The sequence below is a fragment of the Ursus maritimus genome, unplaced genomic scaffold (assembly GCF_017311325.1).
Source record: "Ursus maritimus isolate PB19 unplaced genomic scaffold, ASM1731132v1 scaffold_6, whole genome shotgun sequence".
In the NCBI taxonomy this organism is placed as follows: domain Eukaryota; kingdom Metazoa; phylum Chordata; class Mammalia; order Carnivora; family Ursidae; genus Ursus; species Ursus maritimus.
This window is the reverse complement of record NW_024426774.1, coordinates 17,664,765-17,690,340: the sequence shown is the minus strand read 5'-3', so window position 1 is coordinate 17,690,340 and position 25,576 is coordinate 17,664,765.

The window sequence follows — 25,576 nt, the reverse complement described above, 5'->3', positions numbered from 1 at the left end:
TTGGTGCTCTAATGGTATTATTCTTTGGGATCAAGAGCTGGAAGTCAGATAGACAGTCAAGGGTAATGCAATGAATGGCTTCTTAACAATAAGTGTAGGGTGTCCCAGGGTTTTAGGCTTATGGGAGGCTCTGCTAAGCTCCAGCTGTATGGCCACCCAATGAGTCTGAAGCTCTTGAAAGGACAGATCCCCACCATTAATGCTTAATGAGATCCTGAGCTTTGTGGAGAAGCCAAACAGGGCCACCTTCTAATTCCAGGTTTCCCTGGTTGGTTCAGGTCTGGCTTATTTTCAGAGAACGATGGTGCCTTCTTTCCCTCCATGAGGTCAGTGGTATTATTACCTGCATTCACAAATGGGGCAGAACACCCCGAGACTTGCAGACTGATTGCTTTCATTAACTTTAATTGGATTCTTTCGCACTTGGAAAGAGAAGTGTAACTAAGGTTTAATTGGAAGAGCATCTCAGACCCAGGGTGACACAGTATTGTAAACATTAACAGTGCTACAGCCGCGTTGGTGGGAAATGTCGAAGTCACTTATGTTGTTTGGAAGAAGAGCTTACAGATTTGGGGATATTAGAAAGTTCTGGGCGTGTCACATTTGGGGATTATTTTTGTGCCTGTTTAGAAGAAAAAGTCGTGTGGAATCAGATGTGTGTAAGTGAAATTACGGAAGAGACCAAACACATCCCAACTCTGCCACGTGACCAAATAAGTCTGCAGAAGCCGGGGGACCCTCAGAGTTGGTCCATTCCCTGGGCTGGCCTGGGGCATCATGGAAAGTCTTCACAGTTGTACTACTCCTTCCTGACTCTCCTCTCTGCTTCCTTGCTTTCCAGCTATCACATCTTCTGCCTAGAATGTTCTTCTCTCATTTTTCTGCATGGCAAACTCCCACCCAGTGGTTAAGACCCGGCTTCTGTGTCACAGTTCAGAAGCCTTGGCCAACAGCTCTACCAGAGTTGGCTCCCCTGTGCACCCACAGCTTTGTTCATACTCAGCAACCCAGTTAAATAAAAAGCAGGGAAGGGAGAAAGAAGGGTCACAGATTTAGGATCCCGAATAACAGTTAAAACACAATTATTTGGGGGAGTAAATGATCTTTTAAAGGAGCTGATTGGGACCTTGGTATTTAATACGCATCTGTTGAACACATGAATAAGTGGATTGATCGATAAGCCTAGGATTGGCTCAGCCCTCCGCCAGGACAGGACTGGGTCACTTTGGACCAGCTGCTGGCCTGGTGGAGGCAGGTGGTGAAGTCAGGCTAATGGTGGCTAGCAGCCTGCCCTGAGAGGGCCCAAACAATCCCGAAGAGTGGATTGGGCCCGAATCACTGCCTCAGCCCAGTCCGTCTCTTATGGGCCTAGCCCTGAGCGCTGTGCCCGGCACCAAGAGGGCACCAAGCGACATTTGCCTGGCACGTCCTGTCTGCCCTCCTATATTCTTTCCTGGACGTCCCTTGTTTAGAACCTGCCTTCTTTACTCTGGGGTGACTATGACTGTCTCCTCCTGGGCTGTCCTGCCTTAAGTTTCAGGCAGAGGTGCTAGTGGTGGCATTGCTGAGCCTTGGGAGGAGGTCACAGGGCCACTAAGTCATTCTGTGCATTATCTAGTCACTGCTGCTGGGTACGGGAGGTTCTGAGCTTCCTGTACGCCCTGGATTAGATTTTCAAAGAAATGTCTCGAGCATGCTTTCCCACTTACCCCTCTAGGAACCTGCTTTAATCTCCTTGCTCTCTGGTGGCTCTCCCACGACCTGTGGATGGCTAGTTGGCTGCAAGAGGGCTCGACACTCACCTTGCCGAGATGTGATGAGCTTTCCTTCCGGAGGCCAGTGCTCATAAGTACAAAGTGCGTGCACAGGTCACTGGTGAGGAAGCTGCTTTCCCCTAAAGATTATTCTTTGATTTTAAAAATAGTCTTTCCTAATTCAAGAGGAGACATCCTCTTGAAATTTTTAAAAAGAATTTAACTGTTTCATCAGAACTCAGAAGGGCAACTCAGATAGCAGATCCAGGTAGGAAGTGGGGTCTGGCTCGCTGGGCCAGGGCAGAGTTGGCGTCCACTGCCCAGCTGGGTCCTGCAGTCCCAGGGGCTGGCTTTCTCTGGCCATTTCAGACTCAGGGGTAAGGCGCGGTGGCCTCCGCCTTGGCCCTTGTCTAAGAGGATTATATAGCCTGCACTGCTTAAAAGGGAGCCCGGGAGCCACATGTGGTGATTGGGCATATGGAAGGTGGCCAGTCCAAACTGAAGTGTGCTGTACGTGTAAAGTAAGAATACACACTAGATTCAAAGACTTAGAACAAAAGGAAGAATTAGAGTTCTCTTTTCTTAAAAAGTTTTTATGATGATTACATGTTGTAATGATAATATTTTGAATTTACTGTGTTGTACTATTAAAATTAATTTTGCCTGTTTCATCTTTTAAAGTGTGGCTACTAGAAAATCTAAAATTTTATGTGGCTTGCATTCTTTTTCTATTGGGCAGTGCTGGTCTAAGTCCTCTAAAACCAGCGAGGGTTGGGGGGAGATGGTGAGCATCAAATCTGAGAAACCAATGGGGCCAGGGACCTGAAGGAAGACATGCCACTCACCTTCTGGGGGTAAATATCCTTTGTTGACTTGCCCTGAAGACAACAAAGGTAAGGTTTCTCTCAGAATATCGATTCCCTTTTCAGATCTGAGACGAGTATAATTTGAAGCACATTTTGGACAGGTTTGGATCTTCTTCAGACCCTGTTCTGGGGGAGAACTAAGTTGACCAGATCTGTCTACTTGGGGCTTTGTTATTGGGACTCAGTTTGCCAATGGGGTTTCCTGGTTGAGATAATCTATCCACAAAAATTCCCAAACCGGTTCTTCAACTCAAGCTGGATAATGACCACAACATGACTGAGGGCACTCATACTATGAAAATAAGAACTAGGTAGAGTTTACTAATCGGTTATCCTAAGCCTGAGTACATATAAGTGACTCTATTCACTATATATTTTTGGGTCTGATTTAACTTTTAATTCTTTTTTGGGGTGGAACTGGCAAGTATCTTAGGAACATCTGACTAGGGGAAAACTCTCCTGTAGGGCTCCACCTTGTTCTTTTGTCTTTTGCTGCCGTGGCTTTATTTCTATACAATGAGCCCATCTTCTTCCGTGTCGCCTGTGCTCCGTGTTCCTGTGCTAGTCTGTGCCGGAAAAGTCATTTTATACTTCTTGGTCTTACCAAATGTGATTTCTCGGGGATATTTATATCTCTTAATATCTGTAAATATCATATACATTTAATTCATATATATGTTTGAGTTCAGTATTTATTATGACAACATTCACTCTATAAACTTGTTATAATCATATACAGTTCTTTGTGTATTTATACTAACTATCCACTGGTTCTAATGAGGAGAATTAGAAGTGGTGCCAACGTTCACCAATAAAGGAATGTTAAAACATGTATCACCAACTCTATGGAATACATCATATAACCATTAAAGAATAATTAATAATTTGTGCATTTATGTTGCATGTAGTTACCGGCAGACTTGACAGGCAGCCTATGCTTTCTCCTCTCACTTGTTTATGTTTCATGTTTATGCTTCTCTACTTGGATTTTTTCTTTGTTAAAAATATCGTATGTATTTAAGGTGTACAACATGAAGTTTTGATGTACATATACATCATGAAATAATTACTGTATTTGAGGTAGTTAACGTATCTGTCACTTCACACAGTTACCTTTGTGAGTGTGTGTGGTGAGAACACTTAAGATTTAGTCTCTTGTCAAGTTTTAGATATACAGTGTGATTAACTGGAGTCATCAAGGCTGTACATTAGATCTCTAGAACTTATTCATGCTACATAACTGAAACTTCGTACCTTTGACCAACATCTTAACCCCCACCCCCTGTCTCTACCACCATTCTACACTCTGTTTCTATAAATCCTGCTTTTTTAGATACCATATGTGAGATTGTACAGCATTTTTCTTTCTGTGTCTGGCTTATTTCACTTAGAATAATGTTCTAAGTGTTCTCCAGGTTTTCCACGTTGTTGCAAATGACAGATTTCCTTCTTTTTAAAGGTTGAATATCCCATTGTGTGTGTGTGTTTATGTGTATGTGTGTGTATGTGTATATATGTATGTCTATAATCATCCCATAGTATAGTACATTTCTCTCTTTCTCTCTCTCTACGTATGTATATATGTATATATAGTGTGGTATATATATAGTATGGTTACAATCCCTTTATCCATTCTTCTATCAACGGACACTCACATGTTCTATATCTTGTGTATTGTGAATAATGCTGCAGTGAACATGGGGGTGCAGATATCTCTTTGAGATCTTGATTTCATTTCCTTTGGATATATACCCAGAAGCAGAATTGCTGGATCATATGTTAGTTCTATTTTTAATTTTTTGAGGAGCCTCCATATTATTTTCCATAATGACTGTACCAGTTTACATTTCTCCCAACAGTGTGCAAGGGCTCCCTTTTCTCCACATCCTTGCCAATGATTTGCTGTCTTTCGTCTTTTTGAGTATAGCCATTCTAATAGGTATGAGGTGATTTCTTAATATGGTTTTGATTTGCATTTTTCCTCATAATAAGTAATGTTGAGCATCTTTTCATGTATCTTCTGTCCTTTTATAGGACCTTTTATAGGTCGTGTTTTGAGAAATGTCTCTTCAGATCCTTTGCCCATTTTTTTTTTTTAATGATTTTTTATTATATTATGTTAGTCACCATACAGTACATCCCCAGTTTCCGATGTAAGGCTCGATGATTCATTAGTTGTGTATAACACCCAGTGCACCATGCAATACGTGCCCTCCTTACTACCCATCACCGGTCTATCCCATTCCCCCACCCCCCTCCCCTCTGAAGTCCTCAGTTTGTTTCTCATAGTCCATAGTCTCTCATGTTTCATTCCCCCTTCTGATTACCCCCCCCTTTCTTTATCCTTTCTTCCCCTACCAATCTTCCTTGTTCTCCTGTTCCATAGATGAGAGAAATCATATGATAGTTGTCTTTCTCTGCTTGACTTATTTCACTTAGCATTATCTCCTCCAGTGCTGTCCATGTTGTAGCAAATGTTGAGAACTCGTTCTTTCTGATAGCTGAGTAATATTCCATTGTATATATGGACCACAACTTCTTAATCCAGTCATCTGTTGAAGGGCATCTCGGCTCCTTCCACGATTTAGCTATTGTGGACATTGCTGCTATGAACATTGGGGTGCATATGGCCCTTCTCTTCACTATGTCTGTATCTTTGGGGTAAATACCCAGTAGTGCAATGGCTGGATCATAGGGTAGCTCAATTTTTAACTTTTTAAGGGACCTCCACACTGTTTTCCAGAGTGGCTGTACCAACTTGCATTCCCACCAACAATGTAGGAGGGATCCCCTTTCTCCACATCCTCTCCAACAATTGTTGTTTCTTGCCTTGTCTATTTTTGCCATTCTAACTGGCGTAAGGTGGTATCTCAGTGTGGTTTTGATTTGAATTTCCTTGATGGCTAATGATTTTGAACATTTTTTCATGTGTCTGTTAGCCATTTGTATGTCTTCATTGGAAAAGTGTCTGTTCATATCTTCTGCCCATTTTTTGATTTGTTTATTTGTTTCTCGTGTATTGAGTTTGAGAAGTTCTTTGTAGATCTTGGATACCAGTCCTTTATCTGTAGTGTCATTTGCAAATATATTCTCCCATTCCGTGGGCTGCCTCTTAGTTTTTCTGACTGTTTCCTTGGCTGTGCAGAAACTTTTAATCTTGATGAAGTCCCATAAATTCATTTTATCTTTTGTTTCTCTTGCCTTTGGGGATGTGTCATGAAAAAGGTTGCTTTGGCCGATGTCGTAGAGGTTGTTGCCTATGTTCTCCTCTAGAATTTTGATGGATTCCTGTCTCACATCGAGGTCTTTCATCCATTTGGAGTTTATTTTTGTGTATGGTGTGAGAGAGTGGTCAAGTTTCATTCTTTTGCATGTAGCTGTCCAATTTTCCCAGCACCATTTATTGAAGAGACTGTCTTTTTCCCACCGGATGTTTTTTCCTGCTTTATCAAATATTAGTTGCCCAAAGAGCCGAGGGTCCATTTCTGGGCTCTCTATTCTGTTCCATTGGTCTATGTGTCTGTTTTTGTGCCAGTACCATGCTGTCTTTGTGATCACAGCTTTGTAGTACAGCTCGAAATCCGGCATTGTGATGCCCCCAGCTTTGTTTTTCCTTTTCAACAGTTCCTTGGAGATTCGGGGCCTTTTCTGTTTCCATACAAATTTAAGGACTGTTTGTTCCAGTTCTTTGAAAAATGTCCTCGGTATTTTGATCGGGATAGCATTGAAAGTGTAGATTGCTCTGGGTAGCATGGACATTTTAACTATGTTAATTCTTCCAATCCATGAGCATGGAATATCTTTCCATCTTTTTATGTCTTCCTCAATGTCTTTCAAGAGTGATTTATAGTTTCTAGAATATAGGTCCTTTACGTCTCTGGTTAAGTTAATTCCAAGGTAACGTATGGTTTTTGGTGCTATTGTAAATGGGATGGATTCCCTAATTTCTCTTTCTTCGTTCTCGTTATTCGTGTATAGAAATGCAACTGATTTCTGAGCATTTATTTTGTATCCTGCCACGTTACTGAATTGCTCTATAACTTCTAATAATTTGGGAGTGGCTTCTTTTGGGTTTTCCATATAGAGTATCATGTCATCTGCAAAGAGAGACATTTTGACTTCTTCTTTGCCAATTTGAATACCTTTGATCCCTTTTTGTCGTCTGATTGCTGTTGCAAGGACTTCTAGTACTATGTTGAATAATAGTGGCGAGAGTGGGCATCCTTGTCGTGTTCCTGATCTTAAGGGAAAGGCTTCCAGCTTTTCCCCATTGAGAATAATATTTGCAGTAGGCTTTTCATAGATGGCTTTTATGAGATTGAGAAATGTACCTTCTATTCCTACACTCTGAAGGGTTTTAATCAGGAAAGGATGCTGTATTTTGTCAAATGCTTTTTCGGCATCGATTGAGAGGATCATATGGTTCCTGAGTCTTTTCTTGTTGATATGATGTATCACGCTGATTGATTTGCGAATATTGAACCACGGTTGCATCCCAGGTATGAATCCCACTTGATCGTGATGGATAATCCTTTTAATGTACTGTTGGATTCTATTAGCAAGTATCTTGTTGAGGATTTTCCTTTGCCCATTTTTAATTGGGATGTATATGTATATGTGTATATATATGTATATATATACACATATATATATATTTTTGAATTGTATGAGTTTTTTATATATTTTTGGATATTAATCCTGTGATATTGTGATTTATAAGAAATGTATATTTGGTCTTTGTCAACAGTTCTGGCTCACAGCTCCTCAAAGCCTTGGAATTCCCAAGTGTTGAGAGTGATAGTGATAAAGGTGTCTTATGTTATGTTAATGAGGCGATTTCTGAAAAGCACCTAAGGACAGGGGCTGGTTACCAGGGCAGCCAACCACGTCATTAGAAGGTTGAAACTTTCAGCCCCCACAGCCACCCTCAGACCTCCAGGAGGGAAGAGTTCCAGAGGCTGAATCAATTGCCAGTGGGTTAATCAATCATGCCTATGTAATGAAGCTTCCATAAAAACCCAAGAGGCCAGGGTTTGGGGGAGATTCTGGGTTGGTGAACATGTGGAAATTCAGGGAGAGTGGTGCACTTGGAAAGGGTATGGGAGCTCCATGTCCTTTCCGTATATATTGCCCTATGTTTCTCTTCCATCTGGCTATTCCTGAGTCCTATCCTTTTATGATGAATTGGTAATATGGTAAGTAAAATATTTCTCTGAGATCTGTAAGCTGCTCTAGCAAATTAATCAAACCCAAGGAGGGGGTCTTGGGAACCTCTGATTTATAGCTAGTTGATCAGAAGTACAGGTAGCAATCTGGGTTTGCAACTGGCATCTGAAGTGGGGCTGGGAGGACATTTTGCAGGGGCTGAGCTCTTCTCCTGTGAGATCTGATGTTATTTCTGGGTAAATTGTGTCAGAATGGAGTGGCATTCTCCTTAGACACCCAGAGGTCTAAGCTAGCATGAGTCATGAACACCTTAGTGTGGCTTAGGTTACTCTGTTCTTTTCTCTTGCTTCTTCTCTCTTGTTCTTTTCTCTTTTCTCTTGATCCTATAGAGGATCAAACACTAGATAAAAGAAACACTAGATAAAAGAAACTTTGGTACTCATATGCAATTAAAATAAACACTAAACCAGACAAGTATAAGAAGGTCCAACGAAATTCTTCTTTCCCCAGTGATGAATACTTGGATGTTTTTTAAAAGTATTTCCAGTATCAAATTTGTTCAAACATATATTTTGGTACTTCTATTTTTCTGGTGTCCTGATGATGTCCAGTGTCCTGGCTAGTGGGTGCTGTACCAGAGCTGTGGGCATGAAATGGGAAGGGGGTATGAGGGAGAAAAATGCCCAGAGGAGGCACTGAGAACTTCACCGATGGCCCCTGGTGTGGAGTCATTGGCCTTGCATCTCAGAATTTCTGGACTGGAGGCAGGGGTCAGGGGAGGCAAATCCCTCCATCAGATGGTTTTCTTTTTTCTTCCTCTATGCTGTGTTTAGTGACCTACATTAGAATACCTGGTACCAGGTATTCTAGTGCTCATAGAGACGGCAAGGCCTCACAGTCTACCCTGACCAACACCCTTGTTTTAGAGTGCGGCAAAATAAGACAATCTGCTGAAGTCAGTGACAGAGTTGTCACTAGAACCCAAAGTCCTTTGGGCACATTTCCCAGACCCCCTCTCAGGCTGTCACAGGTATAGGGAAAGCATCTCCTGGGATGCTTCTTGCACAGTGCCTGGCATATGTCGGCACTCACTACATTTTTGCTGATTGAATGAATGAGTACATGAATGATTTAGCCATGATGGTTTCAAGCCATATAGCACCTTTGTCAACGACACATTGGGACAACAAACCTTTCAATATTAGGCTATATCTCTTGAAATTACAGTAGATACCAAATATTTATCTGTTAGAGTTTTAGAGCTGCATTCTTCATTCTAAAACCTCAGGGTGCATTCGAATAAAATTACAAATAATTAAAATATTTTAAAAAATCCTAAAAACCTTAAAAGCAAAAATGATATTTTATGGTTAATAAAGCTAGAATGTAGGCATGATTATAATGCTATATAATCACGTATGTAATTATTACATAAATAATATATAATCAGCCTAATAAACCATGCAATTTCAGCCACTCCTTCCCCTGAAGCTTCTCTATTTATAGGCCTGATGTAGTTGGCAGGGGGGAAAGATAGATTTAGGGGAGGCTTGAGGATTAAGCACAGTGTGTAACTTGGAAGGGCCTGTGCCATTTACTAATTTAAGAGAATCTGCATCTGAACTGAATGAGGAAACCAGCTTTGCCTCAGAAGGGCCTTAAGGGAATCACCTGGAGCCAGTGAGCTGGTTCCTCCCCATTCCCGCCTATCCTGATCCCCCACTCCCAGCCACACACAAGAATGCCCTTCCTCATCTCTGCCTTTTCACAGCCAGCTAGTATCCCTGGAGACTCACTGCTCTCCTCCCCCTACCCTCCCACCCCTTATAGCAGTGCCAGTGTCTACAAGGCAAGTGGGTCACATAGTCTGGGGATCTTTGATCATTTGCCAATTGCGTATGGATGCTGTTCTTGCTCCATTTAGCTTGAACTCCCCACAAGGCTGGGACAGGGGATGGGCCCTCCTCTTCCTTGGATCTCACTCATCTTCTCTGTCCCAGTAGAAGAGGGCCAGTGGGCTAAGCCAGGCAGTAGCACTCATCTTGGGATGGAGACACACTTGCTTCGGACAAGTCACAAATTCTTTTGGGCAGTGACTCTCACACTTGATCAGAATCACCTGCAGGGCTGGTTAAACCCTGATTTCTCCACCTTCCTCCTCTTCCCTCAACCAGGATTTCTGATTGAGTGAGTCTGGGTCTTGATAATTTGCATTATTAACGAGGTGAGGGGACTGCACTTTGAGAACTACCTCATATGGGCCTGTCATAGTTTCAAGGCTATGATGGATTCCTGGGTGATGGTGTTAGTTCTCTCCCAGAGTTCTGTGTGCGTTACTGTTTACAAAATGTTTTCTCATGTATTCTTCCACAACCTTCCTAGGTAATAGACAAGGTAGGTGTTGATTCTTGTCTAGTTGCAGAGAGATTGGGTTCCTTGCTCAAGGACCCCGCTGACAAGCTGGGGAACTGGGGTTCGGGCCCGGGGCCACTCTCCCACATGTGCCGTGCTTCTCAACACTTCCTTTTTGGATGGGACTAGTTCTGCTGGTTTGAATTTGCAGGGAGCTCTTCATCTAGTGACCCAGGCAATGGAACAAAATGTTCATTCGCTTCCAGGAGGGTTGATTGCTCCACGAGTCCTGCAGAATCCGTGATCACAGGCTCTTTTCTTTGATCAATAAAGCAACACTCTTCTCACCCTGGAAAGGAAACAGGCCATAATTTGCAAGATGACACGCAGCCTGAAGTTTGGGCCCATCTCCAGGGCTGTTAGTAGCAGCTTTGTTGTCAGGAGAGACAAGGCACACTGAGTTTGGCCATTGCACACTGCTCCTCATCCAGGTGATCTATCCAGTGACCTCTCTCTGACCTCAGGTTCTGGAAGGCCAAGGGCTGCCACTCAAATCACTCATGAGAGCCAAACAGCAGAAGGTTTGTCTTTTATTTATTTTTATTTTTATTTTTTTTTAAAGATTTTATTTATTTATTCGACAGAGATAGAGACAACCAGCGAGAGAGGGAACACAAGCAGGGGGAGTGGGAGAGGAAGAAGCAGGCTCATAGCGGAGGAGCCTGATGTGGGGCTCGATCCCATAACGCCGGGATCACGCCCTGAGCCGAAGGCAGGTGCTTAACCGCTGTGCCACCCAGGCGCCCCAGAAGGTTTGTCTTTTAAATCTGTCCAACCTGTGACTGCGTCAAGGAAGTAGAAGTCTCCCTCATCTCAAGGGCCTTAAGTCATGGTAGGGTACCTGGGACTATGCACAGTACCAACCTCACTGTTTATTTCCATCTGAGCATCACATCTGTCATCAGATAAAACCTCTTTCGAGCTCCTGTTCATAAAATCTGTACCCATTTTAGTAGTGAGATAATCTGTTTGTGATAGATTTATCTCATCTGTTAGAAAAGAAATGCCATGTTTTGGCAGATTATTACTTAGGGATCCCTCCATATAGCTCATTCCCCTGTATCTGTATCCTTTCCCACTTTCTCACAGAACACTCTTAACTTCTGGTGCCAGCAAAGCCTGTAGGTCATGCCCAGTTGCCTAAGTCTTGAGCTCCTGAGGTGACATTCAGAAAGAAGAGAATAGCCGAGATCTGTGGTTTTTTTTTAATAATATTTTTTATTATATTATGTTAGTCACCATACAGTACATCCCTAGTTTTTGATGTAAAGCTACACGATTCATTACTTGTGTATAACACCCAGTGCACCATGCAATACGTGCCCTCCTTAGTACCCATCACCAGCCTATCCCATTCCCCCACCCCCCTCCCCTCTGGAGCCCTCAGTTTGTTTCCCAGAGTCCATAGTCTCTCGTGGTGAGATCCGTGTTTTATTTCATGGTTCTACTTTGTCTTATTTGGAAAACACTAGTAGTGATAAGAAGAATTTCTTAGAGACATCTATATTTTCAGCATTGAGTCTCAAACTCAAAAAAAAAAAAATCTAAGCAGCAGCTTCTAGGTAAAGAGAGCTTGGATTGAAAAGAATTTGAAACGCATGAGCTCAGTCTGAGACCTCCATTCTTGGGGGGACTTGTACATTGTTTCCCAGGCATTGATCATATCGAGGACTCAGTGGCTTATATTGTCACCGACACACTGTCCCATCTTGCCTTTCATGGTACGATGGATGCTGAACTGTCCTGGCTTCGATGATGTCTTTTTTTGGGCTTGTTTATCTTAGGGGCTCTGTGGGGGAGCTGATGATCCTTTCATGAGATGCACATGCCTCCAGGACTGCTTTGCACAGGATGGACAATCGATGACCTTGTGGACACTGCTGTCCTGCAGAGGGCGAGACTGGGGCTATTCACAGCTTGGTAATTGGCCCCGATGCTGAGATCTTCATCCTGAGCAAATGCTGGCATCAGGGGGGCAGTTACAGATCAATGCAGGGGCGCTGAATACACAGGCCCCAGAAAAAAATATACCAAAATCAAAAATGGATTTGTGTTTAGCGTGCATTGTATATCCTGGTCTGGTTATGAATAATTTAGCCTTCCCCAGGCTGAATAGACTATATTTAGCAAGCCTATTTTGCTTACAATACGTCCTATCCTTTTATGAAGAAGTATAAAGCATAGGAGAGCTGCTGTGAATTTGGGGTGACTTCATTTGGTGGGAGCAAGAGTGCGGAGGTGTTCTCACAGGCAGCCCTGTGCTCATGACATATGCCTGGGAAAGCCAAGGGCAGAGGCCTCATGGCACTGAAGCTGAGAAAGGTGTCAGCATTGTATCTCCCTGACTGGGCATGGGTTGTGGTTATTCTTCCTGTGATGTTGGTGGCTCCCGGCTGGGTCACCTATCCAAGAGAGGGGATGTGGTAAGATTTGAGAGGTGCCAAGTGGTTTCACTTCCCTCCTGTTTTGTTACAGTCCCAGCAGAATTGAATGGCACACTCAAATCGGGCAATTTGAGGGGACTTTATAGGCTCTGTGCAAAGGTTTAGGCAGGATGAGGGGGAACCCACACGGGATGATGCAGATTCCCAGGGCAGGAACAGCAGGGCTCCTTACCTTTCCCACGTCTGAAACAGTAAAGGTAGAGAGCAGTTTCTGGAACCCAGGAAAGGGAGGGCTGTGTGGACTGGCTGTTGAACAGAAATTCAAGGTTTGGTTGGGGATGGCCTGTGGTGACTCCACGGGGGAGGAAACCAGAAAGATAAATACCTGGACTGAACTTTCTTCCTTTTTTCTCATCCCCTGTGGATGCTCCCCTATTGATTGGCCCCAGTAGAAAGCTAGGAGTAGGGGAGTCCCTCATATAATCCATATAGCGCAGCCTCCTAGGGAGGGAAATGTGGAAAGCAGATCTGGAGGTAAAAATGGAAGATGCCAGTGCACCCCACTACCCTTCTTGTAAGGACACTTCTGCTGCGGGTTGCACTGTATACTAGCTCTAGAAGGTATTAACTTGCAAACATCCAACATTGGGAAAGTGATAGACTTAGCCGTTAGTAAAAGATCTGGGGTGTCCATCAAATTGGTTGGCTCTCAGCTATCTCAGGGATGGCACATGGGACAGGCACATTTTATGGGTAAGGTGAAAATAGTAGTAATGGGAAGCTAATGGTGCAGCTCAGGTGGTTCAGCGAGAAGCCTTCTGGGTGAGCTCTCCACTGGGGGCCTTTATTTGTGTAACTGCTCTGGACACCTGCATGGTGGGGGAGAGGGGGATGGGGATGGGATGTGGATATGGGAAATAGAAGTCACTGGCCTGGTTTCGGAGCCTGCCAGACCTTGAGGTCCTTGGGAGGCAGATACTCAAACCCACTGCTGATTGCCAGGGGCATCCCAAGAATTCATCCCCAAGTCAGATTTTTTAGAACGTAAAACATATTTTCCTGTAAATAGCAATTCTGTGAAAACTGATTATGATTCTCGACTGCTCCTCAAAAGTCTATTTAAATGCTGGGTGGTAAGTACAAGGGCGTTTGTTAAATTATTTTCCTTTTTTTTTTCAGTATGTTTGAAATATTTCATAAGTAAAAATAAAATAGATTAAAAATTCAGTTTAATACATAATATTCTGACCTCTCCATGTCCTGGGAGGTGGGCCAATGGAGATGATGGAGAAGTTAAAGAAGGAAGAGAGTCTTCTTTCCCTTATTTTTGGGGGCAAAACTTTGAAACAGGGTACATATGTCCTTGACTTGCCCCCCACATTCCCTTCTGCACCTTCAGTGAGCTCCTGCCTCATCCAGTGTGACAACTCCACATCCCAAGTCAGCCCTTTGAGCACCATGTCTTCTTGTTCTCCCCCTTCAAAACCACCTTATGGCTAGTCTTGGGAAGTGATTAGGGATGGTCAGTGAACTGTCTTGAAACAATAATCATTTTATTTGCTCATGCTTCTGTGGGTCAGGAATTTGGAGAAAGCATATGGGGATAGATGACAGTGTGTGTGTGATCCATGATGTCTGATTTTGATTGGAAAGGTTCACATGGCCAGGGGCTGGTTGGGCAGCTCAATGGGATCATATGTTTGGGGTTCTGCTCCTGATTGCAGCTCGGTTCTCTGGTTTTCCTCTGTGTGGCTTTTTCATGAGCCCAGCTTAGGCTTCTTCACAGCATGGTGGACTCAGAGTATTTTGATATCCTACATGGTATTCAACTTCCCCTGGAGGAAGTGGAAGCTGCTTGCTCTTTGAAAGACTAGACCAATTACTGTGGAGCCACTTTACCACATGCTGTATTGATAAAGCTGGCCCAGATTCAAGGGGAGGGGAAAGAGTAGTACCTTTGATGAGTGATGTGACATGAGTATAACAGCGGGGGAAGGAGTCAATGGTGGCCATTCTTGGAGACTGACTTTCCCACAAAGGAATCAGGCTGACTTAAATTTTTCCGGGGGTGAATGTCAATAGCCTTGAATGGCGTTAAAAAAAATGGCTGCATATTCTTTGATATTCTTCCTAGAGAGATGGTCTTCTCTTGGATTTGGGTGGGCGTGTGGCTAGTTAACTAAAAGAATGTGGTGGAAGTAAGTCTGGTGACTTTCAAGGCTAGATCAAAAGGGCCATGAAGCTTCTGCCTGGTTCTCTCCAGATGTTCGCTCAGGGAAAAGCCAGGTGCCCATGTAAGTCTGACCATCCGGGGGGCAACATGTTGGAGAGACCACATAAAGGGGCTCCAGTCTGCACCCCAGCTGAGCTGCCAGCCAACAGCCAGCATCAACTGCTCCCCATCTGAGTGCGCCATCTTGTACATCCAGTCCAGTCAAGTCTTTACATGTTGCAGCCCCAGCTGACATCTCTCTACAATCCCAAACTTGAACATCCTGAGAAGCCATAAGCCCTCAGACAAGCCTTTCCCAAATTCCTGACCCACAAAATGGTCAGGAAAGAAAATGGTTATTTTAAACCTTTAAGTTTGGGGGGATTTGTTATGCAGCAGTATTACCAAAACATCTTATAAAGCTCCTGGAGATATCTCCATTTAAGTTATTTCCATGTGGGGAATGGAATTCAGCAATGAGGTAAAAATGGGGGTGATGGGGGAAAGACATGAGTTGGTGGTGATATAAAGTAGTCAGATTTGTTTTGGCTGAGAGTCTGGCTTCCTTCCCTAAGTGGCTCCTGCTTTTCACAGACACTTGTTTACTCCCATATGAACCTGCAGATTGTCACAAGCTCCAGGCAAGACAGAAGCCATTTCTCTTTCTAAGCTCTAGGGCCCTCATCTGAAAAGAGGGGTACAAATACTTCTCTGAGTTCCTGTGAAGCTTAGATAAGGTAACATTCAAGAATCATCTAGCATATTGTCTGCTATATAATTGTGCAAAAATTTACTGGACATGAATCTGAGAACACATTCACTCACCAAATATTTATTGAGCAATTAGTTTGTAAAACCTTGTGTTAGGTGCCAGGATTCAGGAGGTTCTTGGGACAAGAGATTGTCTGTATCTCTTGATGACTTTATATCCAGTTTCTGTACCTACAAGGTCTCTCTTGAGCTGAGGCTGAGAAAGGGGGTGAAGAGTCATGGCTCAGGGATGGAATTTCATTCCTGAATTTTGGCTCCATCTGGTCTCTCACTGTGAGGTGTGCAAGGAGCCCAGGGCCCAGAAGGGCCCTGGAGTTACACGTCAGGAAAAGTTTAACATTTAACATAGTGATTAGGAACATGGGGATGTGGGTCAGATGGCTGGGACCCAATCCCAGATTTCCTACTTATTAACTAATGAAATAGTGATAATAATGGTAACTAACCTCATATGATTATTGTGAGTCTTCAATCTGAGTGTCAGGCATACTCCTGTGTTTCATCTAGACCAGCCCAGCTCTGATGATAATGAGGATATTGTTATATTACATTGTCATTACATTTAACCTTGAAAACTCAGGACAGACATGCACGGGCAAGTTCTGGGGTTAGACTGTTAAGGTCTTGAATGGGGGACATAGGCATTGTGTCCTATAGACAAAGGGGAATTTCTAGCTGAAGAATGACAGGATCAAGCTCCTTCTTCCTCCCTCTCTCCTGCCCCTTCTGCCCTTGCTTTCTCATTTCCTCTTCTCTCCCCTCCTTCAAAATGATGACAGTATGTTCAAGTTGTGCAAATCAAAGGGATAGATTAGAAACAGGAGAATAAATGTGCTTAGCAGACCCCGGAAATCTCCAGGGGATTGGAATTGATTACCCAGCATGTAACATATAAAATGATCATTTTTCTGCTTGTGGTGGACAATGGAATGAAGTAACTCCCCACTCCGATCCCCCTAATCTGATGGAGTTTTCTCAATGATGTTATGGAGTCATAGGGGTGAGCAGGCTCGAACTGGGCCACCTCCCAATGACCTTTTTCACTGGAAGCGTGGATGGCAGAAGAAGAACAGAAGTCTTTCCAGTGCATTTACCTTGTTTAATTTGGAGAGGAGACTGTGCCTGTCCTGGGAGATGCCAGGACATTGGGACATTTTGTGGATGAAAGGATTGATGCTTTATATTGAAAGTCACTGAGGCTTATAAAATATATCCTGTTGACTTTCCCCATGTGAGGAAGGACCTCTTCACATGGGCTTTGTGGAAACCACATGGCCTCATTATCATCTGGGGCGGGGAGGTTCTTGGTGTTGGACTTAGCTGGGGATCCAGTATTCCTTCAATACTTGGAGAACTCCAACTGTAGGATGGGTGCAGGTTGGAGAATGTCATGCAGGCCATAAGCATCAGAGTTTTGTCTTGCAATTCATTTTAGTTTCAGTTGAGATTGACCATAAGAACCTGGCTCAAATGAGTTGAAGTCACTACATGGAACAGTCACCAGTTTTGGCTGAGTTGCTGATCCATCCATCTGGAAGGGTAAGGTTCTGATTTCTACCTGCTGCTCATTTTCTTTCATCCTGAAGGTTAAGATCTATTTGAATAAAGGGTTAAAGATGACATGAGTTGGTAGCCTATATGATGTCTTTGCGTTTATTAGGGAAAAACCCACACACTTTCAGGGCATATGTAGCATATTAAACTAATGACTTAGCAAGCGTGGCCTACATTTTAACCTCCTAATTATCCCCCGGTTGGGGAGAATTTGTGTAGTACACACCTTGTGTGTCCAGATGTGGCAGTCTTGCACAAAAGGAAAATTCATAAAAATAGGCTGACCCAGTGCTTCAGAGAAGTGCATGAGCCTGGGAATTCTTTCTGATTTACTGGTCTCTGTTTAATAGTTTAGAGTTTCTTACTTATTAGATCTGGGGTAGGCTCCAAGAATTTGGATTTCTACTAAGTTCTGAATTGATGCTGATTCCTTTGGACTGGGGGCCACATTTGGAGATCTACTTCTCTGGAGCATAATTCTCTGACCCAGAATTTCCCACTGCCAGGCACCTGACTCATCAAAACTAAACATGCTTTCTTACTTAGTGGTGTGGTTTGGTCCGAAATACATGGCTTCCCTTTCTGGAAGAGGTTCTCTCTAGCTCTTAGCAGTTTCCTGTACACTAGGAACCCACTGATAAATTTGGAGAGAGTCCACAGCACCTCGACTAGCATAGCCACCAGAATCAGAGTGGAGTAGAACCAGTTCTGCCTTCCCAAACCTGTCATTATTCTTCATAATTGTTTCCTGGACTCAGACATCTCCTGCTTGATTTTAGTCTGGAGATCTAATTTTTTAGTCTGGAGATCTAAAATATGCTCTGCTATTTTTTGTTACTTAAGTGTAAAACAATAGGACAAAACTTAGTGTATTAGTACTTAGGCAGAGACAGTTTAGTACTCAGGCACCTTAGAACACACATGTGTGCAAATACAAGCTTCTTTGGAGACATCCCTGAGTCAGGATGAAGGAAAAATGGGCTGTTCTGGCACTTAGAGCTGAGCCCATGAAGTTTAGACTTACTGGAGCTTGGTTATTGGTGTTACCATGCTCCCTCTAGGCCAGCAAGGACTGAATTGGGACACTAATTTTTAGAGCCCTTGGAATTTCAAGCTCCTTTGCAGTCTTGGCAGTGGACCTGGCACGCTTTGAGATGTGGATGGCTTTCCCACTGACACCTCGCAGGACCACAGGACATTTTTTAAAAGGTTGAGCACCAAGTCACCACATCTCGTTAGTGACAGCAGTTGCTTTATCTGTGAGAATAACTGTCCTTCTTAGTTTCTTAATTTGTCACCTGTGCAGTGATTTATTACCTTCTAAAGCTGCAGTCATTGTATAATGATGCAAAAATAATGACAAGCCATTCTGATAAACTTTATTACCTGTAGCACCTTGTATTCCAGCTGCATTCCAGGATGCTCTATGGGATTACAGAGCACACCCACATGGGCGGCAGCTAGCCGGGAGGGTGGCTTCCCAGGCCTGGGGGGAAAAAAGAGAAAAAGAAAGGGGTCTCGAACTTCCTGAACAGAGGCTAGGAAAAAATGGGCTGAGATGAGTTGATTCCATTTGGGGCACACATGTTAAATGGAATTACCTTCATTTTTATCCCAAGAATACTATATTCACCTGACTATGTTAAATTGGGAATACAGAGGTGGCTTTTAAAAAAATCTTTAATGAAATATACGTTCACAAGAATGTCTATAAATGGTGTGCAGTTGAATTTCCATTTTTTCTTTAACCCCCACCTTTAGAGCCTTTCTTTTTTATCAGATGACTAAGCTTTCAGCTTTTGCATGAGCTTAGGTGATACCTTCCCTTGAGCTGGCTTGTAAAGCACTGCACAGTGTTCTACTGCTAAGGGTTTAAAGGACTCATGAAGGCTGCATTATGAAGTAACTTTCAGATTTGCTTCTCATTTTGGAAAAATATATGAAGTTAAAAAAACCCTTCATGTGGAATTGAGAACTGGGACACAAAATTGTAATCAAATATGGCCGATAAGGGGGTTCTTTCAGTTACCAGAGCTTACTTGATTTTGGTCTATGGTTGGGGGTTGACAAGGGTAGGTCACCCCATTGTTTTCCTGAATCAAGAGTAATGAGGGCCCTTGTATAACTGACTATGGAGGCAAAGATAGGAGTCCTGTGCCATCTTCCATCTCTTTCGTGAGGACATGTCATGACTCATTCTTTTTTTTTTTTTTTTTAAAGATTTATTTATTTTAGAGAGAGAAAGAGTATTCACAAGTGCAGGGAGGGGCAGAGGGAGAGAATCTTCAAGCAGACTCCCCACTGAGCGTGGAACCTGATGTGGGGCTCAATCTCATGACCCATGAGATCACGACCTGAGCCGAAACCAAGAGTCTGATGTTTAACCAGCTGAGCCACACAGGCACCCTAATGCCTCATTCTTTAATTATAGATTCTTTGGGATTGTATCAGTGGGCCTGGGCCAGGCCTGTATCCTGAGTGTGGGGCTCAGTGGTGAGGATTGGGAAAGACTGTATCAGAGTACAGACATTGCTAGTGCTGACGAGTGTCCACTTTTCTCATCTTCACAGGCTCAGAGTTGGACTACATTTCTAGCCTCTTTCAGCAGCTAGATGGGACCATGTGACTTGTTCTGGCCAGTGGAATGTAGGCATTTCCAGGACTGGCACTGAATCTCCATGCGTGATCTTCCCTTATCTCTCTTCCCACCACCTGCCATTGCACAAAACCAATGCAAGCAGATAGCATAACCAGATATGGGTGTGGCCTTGGGGGTTGAGGTCCTGCATGGAGGAGAGACTCCTATGATTTCAGTGGACTATAATGTGAATGAGAAATATGTCCTTTTTTTGTGTGTCAAGACACTGAGATATCAGAGTCAATTTGTTAGCACAGTACAATCTATCCTATTTTGACTTCTTGGCTTTGCGACTCTGTGGAAGAGGTCAATCCTAAGCCCACAGCTATGTCCTGACCTCCAGGAATTGGCCTAGGTCTTTCTAATTGACCAAGGTTTTATTTTCCTCTTCTGAGTCTTCAAAATTGGGAAGTATTTCATTGTGAGAGTCCAAATGGTGATTCTAACTCTGGAGAGGCCCAGAGGCACAGATGCTTTAAAGGAGACAGTGGTTTCAGGGCAAGGGCTAGAGAAGGCTTTCTCAATCTTGGCTCTATTGACAGTTGGGTTAGATAGTTCTTTATTGTGGGGGCTGACCTGCGCATTGTAGTAAGCTTAGCAGCATCCTTGGCTTTCCCTACTAGATACTAGTAAGTGTACCCCCATAGTTGTGGCAACCAAAATATCTCAAGATGTTGCTAAATGTGTGTGTGGGCAAAGTCACTTCTAGTCAAGAACCACTGGGCTAGAGAAAGGCACATCCCCAGCCTGAAACATTGGGAGCATGAGTTCCTTTCTAGTCTGTGGCTAAAGGAATGCTTTCCTATTTCTTTACTTCATGTCACGTGTTGGAACATCCCTTGCTTCCTCATAATACATTAAGACCAAAGCTGGCTTTTTGGCATTTGGGACTCCTTGTGAGTAGGAATGTGTTGCCTCTGCTGGCTTCCTTTCTCCTCCCCTACCATATTAGTTATTTTTAGCTACAAGACAAATCACCCCAGAAGGTGGTAGTGGCTTTGAGTGACAATAATTGATTATATTATAGTTTCTGTGGGCCAGGAATTCAGGAGTGGCTTTGTTGGGTGGGTCTGGTTGAGGGTCTCTCATGTGGTTGCAGTCGAGGTGTTGGTGGGTGTAGTCAACTAAATGTTTGGGGGTTGGGGGATTTATTTCCAAGATGGCTCCCTCCCATGGTTGTTGGCAGGAGGCCTCCGTTCCTCACCATGTAGGTTCTCCGTGGCTGCTTGAGCATCGTCACAATATGGCATCTCACTTCCTGAGAGCAAGTGGTCTGAGAGAGTGAAAGAAAACCAGGAGGAAGCCTCAGTTTCCTTTACGAACTGGTCTCTGAGGTCACACACCATCACTTCTGCTTTGTTCCTTTCATTAGAAGCAAGTCATTAAGTTCATCCCGTGTTTAAGAGAAGGAGAATTGACCTCCACCTCTTGAAGAGAGGAATATTCAGGAATTTGGGGACATACTGGAAAACTGTCACATCCCCCAGCACAAGGCTCTGTCTACTTAGATATACTGGGCTACTTGCTGCGCTGTGGCCACATGAAACTTATTCCTAGATTTGGAACACCCCCCTCTTCTCCTGCCTGTAGTACCTTCACTTCATCTTCCAGACTTTCCAATTTCCACTGGATGGTGAACTCACCCAGGGTTTCCCTTTGGAGAAGCATCTGATAAACTCATTCAGGGAAGTTGTAAAATAAAGAAGGTTTGGAGTTTGGCCCTTCCCAGAGGTAGCTGCCACATTGTAGGAACTCCTAAATTTTGTTGCCCCATGACCAACTATTCATGCCAATGGTGGGATTTCAGATCCTATGACAGGTGTGTGGAGGAGATTGAGAAAGGCCGTTTAGTGCCGGCACTGGAGAGCTGATTGCCACCTCCCTCCCAATCTCAGTCCTGTCTAGATTCCCAGCTCCATCTGAGCCCAGTGACTGCCTCCCCAGCAGCTCTTGAACCCAGATCAGGTAGCACAATGATAAAGAGGACCGACTCTGGAGCTGGGCTGCTTGGGTTTAGATCTCAGCTCCAAAACTGTGGCGGACGAGGCTTGCTGACCACCAGAGCTTTGTGTTTCCCTTTCATACTGTAGAATGGTGACCAGTAGTGGCCATCCAGCCTGGGTCAACATTTTTCAGCCTTTCCTTGCATCTAGGCAGGTCTCTGTGACTGAGCTTGGGCTCCTGGAAAGTGGATGGAAGTCATATGCCTCTTCTGGGTGTGGCCCAGTAGTACCTCCCTGTGACTCTCCATGTTCTCCATCCCTCATATGTTCTGGAGGTAGGTTCCTAGACTGACACTGGACATCACATGGTGAGGATGGCAGGCTACACCTATCAGTGGGGTTCTGAGTGACTGTGTGTGACTGAGCCTCTGATCTTCCCACCAGCAAACCTTTCCATGAGTGAGATAACAACGTTCCATCATGTCACGCCTGTAAGATTTCAGGGTTTATTATAGCTAGCATTACTTAATGAATGGAATTACTTTTTAACTGTACAATGTTGGGAGAATTAACCTTTCTTGCCTCGGTTTCTTTGTCTATAAACTGGGTATCCTGAAAGTCATTATCTCATTATCTCATAGGGTTGTAATAATGGGTAAATGAGATCAATCCGCATAAAGCACTTAGAACAGTGTCTGGCTCATAGAACATGCTCACTGAGCTTATCTATTCTTATTGCTAATTGGAATAAATAATTGCCATCTGCCTGAGCTCTGTTGTGTAGAAAAGACTTTTTACTTCAGAATAATTTCCCCTTCTGATTTATGGAGACTTGCTGGGATCCATCTGGGATTCAGCTACAAGACAAAGCTCTTGTATATTCTGACTTAAGGAAAAGCCAGGTGGACGGTGGGGCTGGGGCTGCATCATGGGCCTCTGCGGTCCTTCTTCTCCACAGGCTTGAGAGTTGTTCCTGGCCGTGGACATAGGCAGTGTCCTCACTATGCAAACATCTGATAGTCAGGCCACGCCAAACCAAGGCACTGGGTGGACAGCTGGCCTCAGCGAAACGGGAGTGGGATTCCAAAGCTAGCCAGTGTCTATGGAAGCCGTGTAGTGGCCTTCCCCTGGCACATTCAGCTTCCACCATGACACCTTCCCCATCCAGGCTGCTGGTCCTTGCGAAGTGCACTCCTGCTTCCCCTTAAACAGCCCTTGTTCCTGCTTAGCCAAGCCCATTTCCCCACTTGCACAGACATAGAATGGCTATTTTTGTTTTGTTGGTGGAGCTGGGGGAAGGGGGTGTTGCTGGGCAGGAAGAATTCACTTAGACTTTGCATCATGACCCGTTTCTCCTCACCACTGTTTTTATGTTTGGATATGTCGGGCACTCAGGTGTATTTGTAGTAGTCCTAACAGTATTATCGAGCCGGGAGATGCACTCGGGGAAGTGTTCACTGCCTCAACATTTTGGCCACATCTGTACAGGCCGGGGATTTACTGAGGTCAGCAATGGTTGGAGGATCAATACAGCATTTCAGATAAAACTCCATTTTTGCCTCCAGCAAATTCCCCGCGTTACTTTGCCTTTGTAAACAACATCTTAAGGAATGCTGATTGTAAATCATCTCCAGTGCACCTTTACACCCCCCAATGCCATGTGTTCTTCCTGATAATTTTATATTAGAGGCAAGAAGGGGTCTTTGTGCCAGTGAAGACACGGAAGCCCAGAGGATTCAGATGACTTGCCTAAGGTCACTGTGAGTTAGTGTGGGGACAGATAGAATCCCAGGCTCTCAGCTTCTGGCCCAGGGCCTTTGCCCCTGCTTGGCATAGTTTCCAGTGCCTTACTTAACTCAGGGCTTGGAAGCGCTCCTGACCTGGCTCTCTGCCCCTGCAGGTCTGATGAGCGCTAACCAGTGGCAGGCTGCAGGCAGCCATGAGCTCAGAAATATTGTCAGCCCTGGAGGCTTCCCTCACCTGCTGGCTGGGCAGGCTGGCAGGAGATCGAATTTGCCTCTGGACCTAATTACCCGAGAAGAAAAGAACATCTCCCTGTCGATTCCTTGAACTACCCTTTAAGCAGCCTGCAGGGAGGTGTAAGCTGAGGATGAGTCCTGCCCGAGGAGGGAAAAATCCAGATATGGATATACCATGATGCTGACCTAATGCTGGCTGGGTGGGTCTAGAATATTGGCTCTGCTGGGTTCTCATCAATGCAGAGAGAAGCACCTTCCAGCCTGTGGTTAGTGTGGTGGATGTCAGTGCAGCTTTAGACATGGTGATGGACCAGGGGCGGCTGGAGAGCATTGCCCCATTCCCTAGCAAAACGGCAGCATGGAAGGGAACTAAAGCACACATCAGATCCTTGTAACGAGCCTGAAGAATGCAGGGCGTGGGGCTGAAGGTCCCTGCAGGGTTCTTTTGTCTGACCCTCCAGGCATCCCATTTCTGGAGAACCAACACATTCCTAACCCCAAGCAAGGCTTTCCCTGAGGCACTGACAGCAGATGTGTCTAGGAATGGCTCCTCACCTGTGGAGTGAGAGCGGGGGTCCAATTTCGTACCTGCAATGGCTCTTGGTCTCTTCCCCCAAGCTACCAAGTCACCTTCTGGGAGGAGAGAGAGGGGAGTCGGCTGGTAGCACACACAGGTGCCCGAGCAGGTCAGGAGCCCAGCGGAAGACACAGCTGTTGGCCGTGCCGTAGCAGGAGAGTGCCAGCGTGGAAGGCAGGCAGCCACTACTGGCTTGATTAGCCAGGGCTCAGGGTCTGCCCTAATGTCACTTAGGGTTCAGTGTGCAGCAGCCAGCATCTAGGCTCCCAAGAGCCAACTGTTAAATTTTGGTGAACTGATTGATATCTTCTGATAGTTTCTCATTGGCCATGGTAGAAATATTTGCACCACGAAAATTGGCCATGTTCCCACCCAGCTGTTGAACATTAACCGCTATATCCCTACAGAGGGTTCCCCGATGGTGGGGTTTTCTTAGCCTTATGCTAGACATGCCCTGATTTTGCTACGACTTACATATTTCTTCTCAGTGACTTCCAGACAACCTCTCTCCTGATGTGGTGTGACCCCGGGTCTCTTCACCTCTCTGTTCTGGCAGGTGTGCAGCAGGCTGCAGGGCTCTCCTGCTGGGGAGGAATTCTGTCTCTCCTCAGCCAGGGGAGAGGCTGGCCAACCTTGAGGTGACACTGAGAGTCCTCTTGGTGCTGCTTGTCAGACACACGAGCCGAGCTGCTCTGACCTCCGGCTTCTCTTATTCCTTCTCCTTCCTGGACTCTGTAGCCCCTCACTGCCATCTGCTCATGCCTCCTCCCCGCTGTCAGGGCGGACCCTCCACGGGGCCAGCAGCTGATTCAGAGGTGTGCCCTGGGCTGCGTCAGTCCCCTGTGTTGGTTGGTCGCATCGCAGATCTTCGTTTTTCTGTACCTTTAAGAGCTTCGCTGATCTAAGGGATGACCCCTAATTTCATTTCATCTTCCTGAGCCAGCTCCCATCTCTGGGTGCTCACCGTGTGCCAGGAACTGTGATGCACCCCATTCTTTCTCAAGTGCCGTCTGCAAGCACCCCAGGAAGCCAGCATGGCTGCTAGCTCTGTGTCACCAACAGGGAGTGGCGGCCAGCGGTGCCAGCCACGTGACTAGTAAGTGGCAGGAGAAGGATCCAAATGCAAATGGTTGGCTTCAAAGTCTCCGTCCATAATGACTCTATTTCACTGTCCTCTGTCACAGTGACAGTCCAGGACATGCTGTGAGGGTCAGAAGTGAGACGTCACCTTTGACCTGTGTAGCACCTGCAAGATTCTGGAAGCCTTTGGTAGCCAGGAATGTTGCGGTGTTGGCCCAGAGTTTTTAGAGGTGGTTCACA